Genomic DNA, 14,961 nt, shown 5'->3' with positions numbered 1-14,961 from the left:
AGAGAGGGGGAGCACTTATAAGGCCATATAACTTGAGATGGACATGAGTCATTTATCTGCTAAGCTCATGTGATTGTCCTTCGGTAACTGTACTCTCAGCTGAAATCTTCCCTGCCTCTGAAAAATCTAGGTAACATGGGCTTTAGATTCCCTTCTCACCTCCCTGGGCCTGCAGACAGCCAGGACTTCCCTGGATGTGTCCAAGGTTCTGCTTTCATGACCACCTACATGTCTGGGCACCTGCTCTGTCCTTGGTCATCTTTGTTGACCTACACTTGGAACTCAGGTTCTTCAAATTCCATAAGATTAACACTCCTAACAAATATCCCTATTAGACTATCTGTAAGATGTGGTGGTGAAACAGAGAAAGCTTTAAGTCCAAGCAACATAAACAACTTTAAACAGAATAGTAAGAAACCTTGCTCTTACAATATCCTCAGTTACCCCACCACTGCAGAGCTTCACAAACCTTTAACCCTATTAGGCTATCTTTTCTTGCCCCTCGTACTCCTCTTTTCTCATCAGGTATTTTCTTTATTTCTCTATTTCAAGTTTAGTTGGCCCATAGAGAGCATTTTGTCCCTCTTGTTGGAAGCTATGATGCCAATTAGCTACCACCAGAAATCATCAAAGGGTTTTTTTTTTTTTTTTAAATGCAAACACAGCCTCCTTCCTCATAGAAATTCTAGTTGTCAAAATGATAAATACTTTCATTTATTTACACTGATTTTTATGGATGGCAGTGAAGGTTCACCTAAGTTAAATGACATATGCAAGATCACAAAGCTAGCTAGGAAGATGAGCAAGCACTCAAAAGCTAATTTTGTTAATAAAAAGGAGAAGCTGTCCGGGTGTGGTGGCTTATGCCTGTAATCCCAGCACTTTGGGAGGTCAAGGCAGGTGGATCATGAGGTCAAGAGATCGAGACCATCCTGACCAACATGATGAAACCCTGTCTCCACTAAAAATACAAAAAAATTAGCTGGGCGTGGTGGCGGGTGCCTGTAGTCTCAGCTACTTGGGAGGCTGAGGCAGGAGAATCACTCGAACCCAGGAGATGGAGGTTGCAGTGAGCCAAGATTGCACCATTGCACTCCAACTTGGTGACAGAGCAAGACTGCGCCTCAAAGAAAAAAAAAAAGAAAGAGAAGCCTATATTGAGTGTTCCTTATGAAACAGGCCCTGTGCCAGGTTCTTCCATCAGTTAGCGCTACCCTGTGGGGTTAGATTAGTTCACATTTACAGACAAGGAGACTGAGACTCAAAAAGAGTGGGACACTTTTTCAAGGTCAAGCAAGTAGTATTTCATGTATTTCCATTTTCTGGGTAATGGAGGCAAGGAAAATGAAAGAAAAATACAAAGCAAATATTTGAAAGAGCAGTCTGCTGTAGAGATGGTTTGGTGATTGAAGGGCCATGGAGATTTAATTTCAGTGTGGTAGTTTGCTCTGAAAGCACACAGATCCCTGCCTGAATTTTTAGTGTTTTCTAGTTCATGAAATTGACGCATTTTCCTCTTTTCCTCTCTCTGTTCTTCAAGTTTCCTGGCTACTTGGGGTCTAGTTATTTTTGGATCATGGAAGGTAGGTAATAAAAAGGATATTCTGTCTCTGGTTTAACCAGCTGCTCTCTCTCATTTCCTCTGAAAGGCTAGCAGTGTGAGGGTACTTTGGGACTTTTCTGTCAGAGAGGGGTCTTTGTCATCAGTCCTCTCTCTGCATGTAGAGAACTGTGGCAAGAGAAGCTACTATCTGCAAAAATTACTTTTAAAATGGGAGAGGACTATTTACATGTTCTCTTCCTTAGAAATTGCCACTATCCGAGGTCTATGATGGGCCTGGATTACAATAAAAAGTTCTATATGAATAAGCTATTTTGGTGTCTTGGCAGGAGCCTCACACAGACTTTTGCATCACATGGCCCAGGCCATATTTGTGGCTCCAACAGTTTATTGGGGGTCCTCCTTTTCCTACAGACCAAGACCAGGGAATGAGTGATGCCCTCCTCTTGTACTTCTTCAGCACTGCAGAATGCAAACAGTCTTTCCAAGTCTTCCTTTCCCACGCCACCCCTGAGCAGGTCACAGGAACTTTTCCTTTTAAAGGATTTATTGATAGGTTCCTATTTTAGGAATAAGAGCATGGCCTCTGGGTTCAAAACCCAGCTCTGCCACTTCCTAGTTGCGTGACCTTGAGCTGGTTACTCAAATTACCTGTGCCTCAGTTTATTCATCCATATAATGGGACCCGTGATTATACCATCTATTTTGTAGGTTTAATATGAAGATTAAATGAATGTTTCTTTTTTTTTTTTTTTTTTTTTTTGAGACAGAGTCTCATACTCTCACCCAGGCTGGTGTGCAGTGGCGCCATCTTGGCTCGCTGCAACCTCCACCTCCTGGGTTCAAGTGATTCTCCTGCCTTAGCCTCCCGAGTAGCTGGGATTACAGGCACCCATCACCACCCCCAGCTAATTTTTTGTATTTTTAGTAGAAACAGGGTTTCACTATGTTAGCCAGGCTGTTCTTGAACTCTTGACCTCATGATATGCTCACCTCAGCTTCCCAAAGTGCTGGGATTACAGGCGTGAGCCACCGTACCCAGCCGAATGTTTCTAAAGCACTTATAATAGTGCATGGCATATAGCAAGTATTACATAAATGACCATTAGATTAAAAATAAAATGTATAATCTCTGAGGACAACTAGACATAGGTATTTGAGGTCAGAACTTTGCCCAGTGGGTTTGGGTTTGAGTCCCATTCTCAGCTCCCTAGTACTCCTTTCCCCTTTCCTGGTATGTGTACTACTTTAGAGAAATAAGTTTATTGAAATGGTGCTTAACTACAGGCTTTGGGAGTGAAGGACTCTGTGTATCCTATTTATTATTTTATCCCCATGGCCTGGCGCTGCACTGTTAACTGAAGTCCTTGCCATTTAGTCTCCTGTCTATACTGTAAATTCGCTTTTGGGAAAGTAAATAAAAGATTAGGAGTCTGTCTCCTGCTTTTTCATCTCTGACCTCTTCTAAAGAAAAGCCAGGGGAATGACTATTCTCAATAGAACTCCCTTCCTCATCATAAGTGAAAAAGCTACCCAGTAAGAAAAACAGAAGATTGAGCCCTTCCTACGGAGCCTGTGTCAGTTTAGAGTTGATCCGTCCTACTTGGGAATAATCCCCCTTAGCTTTTCCTTCTGATACCTGTGGTGATTTCAAATTAGGGTGGATCAAGGTCATTCAAAAACCTTACACAACTCGTCCAGGGACCAGTGAGGTGGAACTGAACAGTGTGGAAAAGGTCCAGGTTATTTTGAGGAAACTTGGGGCTGAAAGATCCAGAGCTGCTTAGAGCTGCATGATTTCCCCAGAGAAACTTCTGGCAAGTGTTACACCATGGGTAAGACCAAATAGCTAAGGTAATTTGGCTCATCTTCATGGCCAAGAAGAAATGTGCTTAACAGGAGATAAACTCAGTGCCAGAACCATCCACATTAAAAAAAAAAAAAAAAATCAAAATGTGTAGTAAATGACTTTATGTATAACTGCCCATGTTGAAAATACAGAAAGAGAAGCTTCAGAAAAGGAAGTAAAATATCATTCTCATTAACAGCAATAGTGAATAACAGCTTTTTAAAATGATCAATTGCACAATTTCACAGCTTTAGTGCAGAATCTTGCACTTAGAGATACTTGAGGAAAGTGTACGTGTTTATATTCCAATTTATTTAAAAAAATCTGTATTTATCATACCGGTTAAACTTAAACAAGTGCAAACTATGGAGTTCAGTGACGGACTCACTCCTTCCAAGCTTCTCTTACCCATTTTAGACACTGATGGCTGTCACCACCCTTTGATTCCAGAACCTTGTGAAAGTTCTGTGGAAACAGCATAGGCTTTGAAGTCACATGGACTTGCATTCAAATGCTAGCTCCTTCATTTACTTTTAGGACCTGAGATAAATTACTCAGCATCTAGCAACCTCAGGTTTTCAGCTATCATCACTAGTGGGCAATTAGAATATCAACTTCTCAGAGGAGCTGGGAGTGCCAAATCAGAAAATGTTACTAAAACCACATACCTCTGTTTCCTTCAGACAGTAAGATCCAATAAATATTTGCTTTACTAATACTTTATTGTGGCACAGATACCCTAGAACAGTAGTCTGTGTGTTCTTGGTAAGAGTAAGTATCCAGAATATCCATCTGTTATTAGACTTTATGATACATTTCAATGTAACACAAAGAGCAGAGTATTACCAAGACAAATGGACTTCCTTAAGGGCTGCTACCATAGTTACTCTATATTTTATCTTACAAAGTGATACCAAAGGGGAAAAGGGGAAGTACTGAGAAGAGAAGGGTGTGCTCCCTTTAAATGATAGGCAAATGGGGAAGGGCATGGTCCCTGGCTAGGGCTTCACCCCTGGGCCTGTGCCCACGGATCTAGGTGAAGACAGGCATTTTTGTTTTCCTGGCCAAATGTGGCATTTCCCAAGACCATCCTGGCTTGCCATGCCCCCATCCTGTGCCTATAAAGACCCCAAGACCCTAGCAGGCAGAGACACAAGTGGCTGGACATCGAGAGGAACACACCGGCTGAAGAAGACACAAGTGGCTGGACATCTAGAGGATGCTGAGGGGAGCATGCTGGCAGAAGAGCACAGGACAGATGCCAGCACACAGGCAGCCCATCGACCGGTGGAATGAGGCAGAGTTTGGCGGAGGGGAGTCGGAGAAGAGCCCAGGCTGCTGAGCGGCCTGACCCACTCCATCCCCTTCTGGCTTCCCCCATCTGCTGAGAGCTACCTCCACTCAATAAAACTTTGAACTCATTCTCTAAGCCCAGGTGTGATCTGAGTCTTCTGGAACACCAAGGCAAGAACCCAGGATACAGAAAGTCCTCTGTCTTTGTGGTAATATAGAGGGTCTAATTGAGCTGGTTAACACAAGCTGCCTATTGATGGCTAAACTAAGAGAGTACCCTGTAACCCACACCCACTGGTGCATGGGCTGTAAACATTCACCTCCAGACAATGCCCTGGGGTGGAAGCTCCACAGCCTGCCCGTCTGTATGCTCCCCTAGAGGTTTGAACAGTGGGGCACTGAAGAAGTGCGCCACACCCTCATCACATGCTCTGAAAAGGGGACAAGGGAACTTTTCTGGTTTCAAAAGGACCTTTCACATAGTGGAAAGTCAATAAATATTTGTGGAATGAATTAAAACGAATGAGCATTAATCCATAGTAAGGTGTTATTATATTTCCCTATATTCCATGGAGGAGGGGAAAAAAACAAATAATGACAAGCTAATATTGGAATGTAAGGGAATTTAATTGTTCATGAGCATGCACATTTAATTCCTTAGGTATATTCAAGGATAAAGACTCAATAGAATACACTTTTCTTATTTATTCTGTATCCATACCTTCAATCCTGGATTATAAGATTCTTCAGAAAGATGACTCTTAGACAGGATAGTCTACCATTATATATAAAGAAACATACATATTCATTGGTGCAGGAGGACATTGTCGAGGGGAGGATAGGGGAAGGACATTTCTGTAGGCACTCAAACATCTGAGTTCTTGTCCATCAGTTAACTATATGAACTTGGGCAAGTTGGTTCCCTTTTCTTTTTTTTTTTCCTTTTTTTTTCTTTTTGGACGGAGTCTCGCTCTGTCATCCAGGCTTGAGTGCTGTGGCGTGATCTCGGCTCACTGCAAGCTCCGCCTCCCAGGTTCACGCCATTCTCCTGCCTCAGCCTCCCAAGTAGCTGGGACTACAGGCACCAGCTGCCATGCCTGGCTAATTTTTTGTATTTTCAGTAGAGAGGGGGTTTCACCGTGTTAGCCAGGATGGTCTCGATCTCCTGACCTCATGATCCACCCGCCTCGGCCTCCCAAAGGGCCGGGATTACAGGCATGAGCCACCATGCCCGGCCAAGTTGGTTCCCTTTTCCGAGCCAGTTTCTGGATATAATTAAAAGATTGGATTTGGTAATCTATAAAATATTTGCCAGCTCTAAAATATTTTTAATTATGTGGCCAGGAATTTGGTTATGACTCTTTATATAAAAACAGTCTGTTTTAGTACTTGACAACATACATACGATGATATATCTATATATTTGTGTGTTTGACTAGACCGTGAAATTCTTCAGGCTCTGGCTTAGGACCTAGAACAGAGTAAGTGTTTAAAAATTAACTGAAATTCATTAATTATACTGCTCAGATATACCAATAGAGCTCACAAGTTTGAGTTGCGATTCCGTCTATATTTGTAAAAAAACAAGAACTAATGCCAATGACAATTTTCAAAGGGTCTTAGATTCTACGTTAAGTGCACTTTAGATAAATGTAGTGACCCAGAGGGTTAAAATTAAATGATTAAAACGGCTTAGTCTGCCATTTCTCAAAGGACGTAGGTATACACTGCTATAAGCAGTTCCTTTCTTCCTCATGTCGGGTGATACACAGCACATGTGCCTCAGACTTTGAACTTGCTTCAGTCAACATTTTTGTCTGTGGCTTGACCGAAGATATAGTGGACAGCTTGTCGCATGCCCAGTTGACAGAGATCTGGAAGGGAAAGCACATATGGTTTCACACTGAATCACAAACCAAAAAGATTTTAACAGGGTTACTATGATAAGACAATTTAATTCTCGTAAAATACAGTTAACAAAGATGAATGTTCTACCCAGATTTCTAAAAACCAAATGTGTTACACAGGTTCAGGAAAATAGGGCTTAGTGATTACAAATCTAAAATGTCTTAAGCATTTTTAAATAACTATAGCGGTAATTATGACAATAACAGCCATCATTTGTTGAAAATAGTTGATCCCCCTTATCTGTGTTTCTGCTTTCTGTGGTTTTAGTTACCTGAGGTCACCTGCAGTCCAAAAATAATAAATGAAAAATTCCAGAAATCTACAATGTACAAGCCTTAGATTGCAAGCCATTCTTAGTAGCATGATGAAATCTCCCACTGTCCTGTTCCATCCCACCCTGGACACAGGTCATCCCTTTGTTCAACATATCCATATGTATGCTACCCATTCATCCATTAGTCATCAATGTTGTCTGCTCCTGACATCCAACTGTCGACATCTACATGGATTGAGGACCCAGAATCACCCCAAGCAGACGATTTTCCTTCTGATGTGTTGTCAGAAGGTCAATAGTAGCCTATAGCTACATCACAGTGCCTATGTCATTCATCTCCCTTCAACTCAACATGTAGGCACAAGAAGTGTGAGTATAATATATTTCAAGAGAGAGAAAGACCAATTTCACTTAACTTTTATGACAGTATATTATTATAGTTGTTCTATTTTATTCCTACTGTTATTAATCTCTCACTGTGCCTAGTTTACAAGTTAAAGATTATCATGGGTATGTATGTATAGGAAGAAACAGTGTATCTAGGCTTCTGTACTATCCATGGTTTCAAGCATCCACTGGGAGTCTTGCAATGCATCCCACATGAATAAGTGGGGACGACTGTGCTTACTATGTGCCAGGCACTGTACTAGATGCTACATCTCTGAGTTTCAAGGCCAATACCTTTTCAGTGTACCATGTTCAAAGTTCATTTAAGACAACCAATGATAGGAATCCTACAATGTTATATGATTTTAAAAACAAGATAGGCAGGCGGAATCCTGTGTTTTGTGCTAGTGAAAGTTGGTTGAAATTGTATTCAGGCTTAGATTCCACAATTTCATAAGTATATAGTGTGTGTGTGTGCTCCAGTGGAAAGTGAGGGGCCTAGCAAGCTTATTTTCCAAGGATTAGCTGGGGAAAAAGTGAATAATAATCTGGATCAGTAGAGAGAGGAAATGATAGCTGTTTTTAGAAACGGAAAAGGCTATCGTGTGACTGTTGGATTAGGCCTATTTTATCTAGATCCTGAATAAAGAAGCAGGATGTAGAGTGAAAGGAACAGATAAATGGATTTTGGCTTAACAGAGGAAAAAAAAAAAATACTAATAGTGAATTCTATCCTAGTACTGCCAAATGAATGAGAGTCCCATTGTTAAAAGTGTGCAGGGATAAGTTGGACTTTCACTGATGGAAAAGGAAGACTGGAATGAATGATAGAAGAGATGCCTCAAGGTCAGTTTCAAAATAGTAATTTTATTATTCTCTGATTGTATATTGATAGAGACTTCTTTAGAGTTTGCAGTCAAAACCTTCTCTAATTTAGCTGAAGCTACTCCATTAAAAATCTGCTGGACATTTTATAAATACTTGTAGAATCCCTGCCATCTAAGATAGCATAAGAAAGATATGTCTGCGTTTCTTGCTTTCAATCATTTTAATTCATTTATCATAAAAATTCTTTATCTTCTTTTTTTAATTTTTGTTTAATGCTTAATGAATTTGCATATCATCCTTGTGCAAAATCTTCTCTGTACCGTTCCAATTTCAGTATATGTGCTGCTGAAGTGAACACTATTTCTCATAGTGAGTCTGAGACATAGGCATTACTTTTTCACATTGCTAGATGGCAAAACTAACCCAGAGAAGTTAAGCAATATATCTAACATCACACTGGTAATTGGTAGTAGTACTATGATGCAAACATAATTGATTAACAATTCTAAACAATGCATCTTCCTCCACATTTTCATGAAGATCTACAAATTAGAGTAATTTTAAAAAGATCTTCAGTTTTGTAGCTTTTTAAATAATGGAAGCCATAGTTTATTATGACTTTTATAATGAAAAAGGCATGTTGTGGAAATTTGGAAAATAAAGTAAAATTCAAAATAATAATAAAAAATGGAATAATATCCTCTATAACTCTACCATCTGTAAAATTACTTCAACTATTATAATGCCTAATTTTGTGAGGTTTTTCATATATATATTTCATGAAATATATAAATATATGATCAAAATAAATATTACATATAAATATACACACATGCAAATATATAAATATATATTTTTTTCTTTTTTTTGAGACAGAGTCTCACTCTGTCACCCAGGCTGGATGTAGTGGTGCGATCTCGGCTCACTGCAAGCTCCACCTCCCGGGATCATGCTGTTCTCCTGCCTCAGCCTCCCAAATAGCTGGGACTACAGGCGCCCGCCACCACGCCTGACTAATATTTTGTATTTTTAGTAGAGATGGGGTTTCACTGTGTTAACCAGGATGCTCTTGATCTCCTGACTTTGTGATCCGCCCGCCTCGGCCTCCCAAAGTGCTGGGATTACAGGTGTGAGCCACCGCGCCCGGCCTATAAATATATAATTTTTAAGATAAACGAGACCAACTACTCTGTGTTGTTCTTTGCTTTTGATGAGAAATATAATTTTGTGGGTATATTCCAATATCACTAAACATTTTTCTTTTTTAAATTATTGTTCTAACTGTACTGTGTGCACGTACATTTTTATTTTCTCAACACATCAACTGAATATTGTATGTTATAAAGCACTTTAATGGTACTGTTTTCATGATACAAAAAGACCCTGAGACTATTCCGTAAAACATATATGTCCTTTAATTTTCCTTTTTAAAAATCTTTTTGTCTTGTTTGTTTTAACTTTTAATAGCTTTAGGGGTACACTATTGGCTACATGGATGCATTGTACAGTGGTGAAGTCTGGGATTTTAATGTACCTGTCACTAGAGTAGTATACATTGTATCCAATAGGTATTTTTTCATCCCTCACTCCCATCCAACCCTCCCCTCTTCTGGATCTCCAGTGTCCCTTGTACCACTCTGTATGCCTTTGTGTACCCATAGCTTAGCTCCCACTTCTAAGTGAGAGCATGTGGTAATTTTTTCCCATTCTTATGTTACTTTACTTATGATTATGACCTCCAGTTCCATCCAAGTTGCCTCAAAAGACATTTTTCATTCATTTGCATATATTTAATAGTATTCCATGTATATGGTACTATGGTTAGAGCAATAATTTTAAAAAAATTAGTGATAATAGACTAAAAAATGAGGTATATAATCTACTCATCAATTGATGGGCACTTCGGTTAATTCCATATCTTTGCTATCATGAATTGTGCTGTGATGTATGCACACATGCTAGTGTTCTTTTTACATAATGAATTCTTTTCCTTTGCATACTCAGTAGTGAGATTGCAGGATAACATAGTAGATGTACTTTCAGTTCTTTGATGTCCCGTCCCGCAGGATCGTCAATGTAGACCCTAGAAGAGGGAGTGGGAACTCGGGGGGACAAGAGACACGAGAAATGGAGACAAGACAGTATCCTGATCAAGTGTTGTTTATTGGTGGCAGCGTAATGCCTTATATAGACCAGCAGGGGCGGAGGTTGGGCCAGGGCGATGACGGTGGCCTTGCAGTGGGCGTGGCCAGGTAGATTTCGGTTTCTTCGGTCGGAGGTCATGTTGCGCCTGTGCCCTCGGCTGGTAATTTTCCCTGCGCGGGATGGCGCTGGCACTGTAAGTTGATCATTTTCCCGGGCGCGGGAAGATGGGTGGTGAAGAATCCGGAAGAGCGCCATTTTGTACTGGCATATGAGACAGCAGAACAGGGAAGAAAGTAAATCTAGGGAGGAGGCATAAAGTGGAAATGTATAGAGCTCAGGCATCAGTCGTCAGTATTATCGCTATGGCCGGGCCCCGCGGCTCCGGACACTTTGAGAAGTATTCCTGCTGTTTTCCAGAGAGGTTGTACTTATTTACATTCCCAGGAACAGTGTATAAGTATTGTCTTTTCATCACATCTGCACCAACATCTATTTTTTGACTTTTTAATAACGGACATTCTAGCTGTGGTAAGATAATGTCTTATTGTGGTTTTAATTTGCATTTCCCTGATGTAACATTGCTAAATGTTTTTCTAAAGCATAAACTTTATTTGCTTCAGCCTAAAGATACATTGACAGGACATAAAAATCCATTTTTATTGACATGCTAGTAGAATTATTTCCCTGAAATATTGAGACTTGTGGTCAGTAAAAGGATTTTTTTTTGCTTCATCTGTCCTCAGGACTGAAGACAGATTAGGAGTAACTGAAAGTAGCTGCGGGTTTCCCATCACACTCATGCCTGCTTGATCTAGCCCCTTTCCAATATTAACCTCACTCACCTACTCCTCTCTAAGCACTTTGGCCTCATTCTCTCTCTTGAACTTGCCAAATGTATTCCAGGCCTAGATCTGAACACATGGCATTCACATGACTTGAAAAGCTTTCCCTAGATATTCATTTGGATCTCTGTTTCAACATCACCTCCTGAAAGGTGTCTTTCCTGACTTGCTTAACACCAGAAACCCTGACTGTCCTTTCTTCTTTTCCATCCCCCTGCCTTCACCCTGCTTTATGTTTCTGTATCCCACTTCATTATCTATGATCATATCATGTAAGTATTTGTTCCTTGGTATTTTCCTTCTCATTTATTAAATACAGGGGAATTACAATGCTTCTGTCTTATCAGTAGTCACCTGGAATAGTGCTTGGCATAGAGTGTGTACCCAACATATGCTTATTGCCTGAATGAATGAGTGAGTAGCTTGTAAGGCATGCCTGGCAAAAAGATCCCACTTTATTTTTAGTAAGTTTGGAAGTCAGGGGAGGGTTTTGTGCTGTTTCCTGGTCTTTCTTTATCATTGATCTAAGAGAGATTATTTAAGAGACCTGAGGCTTAACATAAAAGTGGATTTATTCTTTTATACTGGAGTTTTTGTGGGAAGAACAAAAATCAGAAATTGTCCTGAAGGAAGGCTAGGAAGAAAAGACCAGATTGTCAATATAATTGGGCTAGACAGAGAATGGGAGGATGAGACAGAGTCAAATGGGATTTTTTTTAAAAAATGAAAAGAGTCATTTCTCAGTGGCACCTGATAGTTAAATAAATCTTGGGAAACTCACAAGGCCATGTATAGGTGCTAACATTGCCTTTCTATACACTTTCATACCTGGAAAGTAGGTATATTTAACAGGCCCAGAGAAATTGGAATGGTCTTATTTTTATCAGAAAAGTAATGATAAGCTCATTAATTGTCTAAGCGGATAGGTGATACAAGCCTCAGAAGTATTCTATTGGCTTGCATTTTTAAGATCCCATAAAAGAAAATGCAGTAAAATTGTGATTTTTGAGAAGGGAGTTATCCATCAGCATTAGAGTCTTGATAAGGCTATATAGGTTTCCTAAGAAAGACACTTCTTCACAGGTGATAGCATAGTTATCTCTCTGTCATGCAGTATAATTGATAGCACTATTCAAAATTAATAGACTTTGGTGTGTATTAGATTAATGCATGGTATGCTCAGAACAGAAAGCTTACCACTTCTGGGATTTTAACCCACATCTAGAATTCGAATAACCTGAAAAGAGAGGGATGAGTGAGGCCTCATGTCTGAGGATACAGCAAAGACTGACAAGTTTTACAACATGATAGTGGTCATAAAATTAGACTTAACAACCCCACAGTCCTGAAAGTGAGATAGAAAGCTGTTCAAAGGAAACCTGTGCTTCTGATATGCTTCATCCCTCCTATTTATTTTATTACTATGAGCCTACAGTTCCCATTGGTGGCTCTGCCTGAGTTCTTATAAATAAGGTAACATATAGTACTTAAGAAATATTACATTAATGGGGGATTTCTATTAGTCTTCTATGACCTAGATTAATATTGGAACAGTTTAATAGACACAATCATAATGAAAACAAACCTACTAACATATGTGGTCAAACGGAATGGTCTTTTTTTTTTTAGCTAGACTGGGGAGGAAGTTAGGATAAAAGATCAGGGAAAAGTGTAAAGATTAATGAAAACAGGGCCCAGACAGGCTGGTACTCTTAGAGAAGCTAATATAGAAGCAGCAGTTTATCTTGTCTCTTCTGAGAACTAGACTGGGAATTCAGGGGGAAGTACCCATCTATGATGCCAGAGAAGAGCTCACCAAAGAGGTAAAATAGAATTTCTTCCTTATCCTTGATTTTCTAGCAGATAGATCAAGGACTTTGGAGGCATAAACATCTTGATTAAGATTCTGGCCCCTTTATTTGTTCTATGTATGATGTTTGGACAGTTATTTAAACTCCTGGGGTATTAGTCTCCTTATCCATACATTGAAGGCAAGTAAACCAACTTTTAGAGTCATCATGAAGAATAAATCAGATTAGATATGTTAAGGACCAACCAAGCACAATGCTAGGAACAGGGCTGTCATTTACAGTGTACAGGTTGTGCCCTGCACAATCACTAAAGGGCACCATTTGCATCTGTAGGACAAATTGTAAGCACTCTTCCATAGCATACTCATACTTTTCATCCTCATTGAACACCATCTCTCAAGGTGTCCACTTTGAGAGTGTAAAATCAAGATGATCTGCCATTACCTTCTCAAACATATTCTAGTGATAGCAGTGATGAGAAATATAGGACACAGAAGAATTCTGACTCATTGGCATGTATCATTCCCTCCATCTAAACTATGATTGTTACCTCATACAGTCAGACTTTTCATGTCTTTTTGGGAAGTGTTCCCTGATGCTTTACAGGTTTGTTTTTTATCCCAAGCTAGATTAGATACCTCTCTCCCAGGTTCTCATGACCCTCTGTATTGACCTCATAGGCTAACTCAGGGTACGTGCCACATTGTATCGTAAGTGTTACTTTTTATGATTCTATCACAGTACTGAGAACTCTTTGAACTTCTGACTTAGCCCTGTATGTTTAGTTCCTAGTTCAATTTCTGGCACAGTTATTGCTCAGCATGTGCTTTTTAAATGAGTGAACACAGACTGTCATATGTGAATACATTGCAATATGACCTTGAGAAAGTTACTAAACCCTTCTGAACTTCAGCTTCCTCATCTATAAAACAGGAGAAAATGCATACCTAGAAGATACATTGAGCTCTATAGAACACTTGGGTCAGAGTATTCACTCAATAAGTTGAGCAATATTTCATTATTATTATATTATTTTTTATGACCATATTCGATGTAATTAAATGTACCAAAAGTATGCCATTACTGAAAAAAAATTTAAACAGTTGTTAAACCCATCCCATTGATCCCCTTTATTCTTGGGGTTTCTGACTCTGCAAGGTGTCGTTTGCCCTTTTCTCACAACAGTGACCCATTCCCCTTCGCGCTTTTTGTAAGTTCATACATTTATTCTGTCCGACACTCACAAATCCATTACGTTTAATGAATATTTCTTCTGACATCATGCTGCTTAAATGAGGCTAGAGTGCCTAATGATTTTGCTTTTAACAGTGACTTTGTGTACTCTATATTTCTAAAATTTAGCAGAGCTGATCATCATTTTAATATTCCTGAAATCCACATAGTAGCAGTTAAATTTGTACCAACACTTTTGAGCAGTGATGATATAAAATATGCAGGACTAGGCACTATAGGGAGATACAAACATGAACATAGTCCTGCCTCTCTGCTTGAAGTTCGAGGTCTCAGATCAAAAATCAACTAATATGCTGGGAAGAGCCACTCACAGTGATATTCTCTATGGCCATGAATCAGATCTCTTGAGTTAAAAAAAAACGTTACTTGGGCAGCTGGGACTACATGGTTTGAGATCTGAATAAGATACATGCTGTGCCCTTGTGAATCATGTAATTTAGTGATGAAGAGAGGGTGGAGAATATAAACATACTATTTTAGTACATTAGGCTAAAATGTTTTAGCTGAAGTAAGCACATAGCGTGTTGGTGGTAATAAGGTAAGAAGTAGTCAGACTAGAGATTAAGGAAAGCCTTAAAAAGGTGATGAAAGAAGGCCTCTTAAAAAGCATACTAATGTAGGTTATCACATTTTGATTCTTGTGAGAATCAAAAATGTAACTCAATAGTTGGCATACAGTAAGTATTCATATTAGATAATTGTGTCATAAAATAACATTTATAAGCATCATTATAATTATTGAGTCATAATATGAATGAAAATAGTCAAGAAAAGGGTACTCCAGGCAGAGGGAAATGGGAGGAAAGGCA

At 39.4% G+C, this 14,961-nt stretch overlaps 1 protein-coding gene and 1 pseudogene across 3 annotated transcripts in view; one reads left to right on the top strand and one right to left on the bottom strand.

Moving 5' to 3' along the window:
• The window catches only part of TENM4 (teneurin transmembrane protein 4), a 3,083,677-nt gene that overhangs the window by 1,156,336 nt on the left and 1,912,380 nt on the right, over positions 1 to 14,961 (top strand). The window lies entirely within an intron of this gene.
• LOC119626694 (U6 spliceosomal RNA) lies at positions 8,362 to 8,458 on the bottom strand (annotated as a pseudogene).

The sequence above is a fragment of the Chlorocebus sabaeus genome, chromosome 1 (assembly GCF_047675955.1).
Source record: "Chlorocebus sabaeus isolate Y175 chromosome 1, mChlSab1.0.hap1, whole genome shotgun sequence".
In the NCBI taxonomy this organism is placed as follows: domain Eukaryota; kingdom Metazoa; phylum Chordata; class Mammalia; order Primates; family Cercopithecidae; genus Chlorocebus; species Chlorocebus sabaeus.
This window is presented reverse-complemented; position numbering and strand designations above follow the sequence as displayed.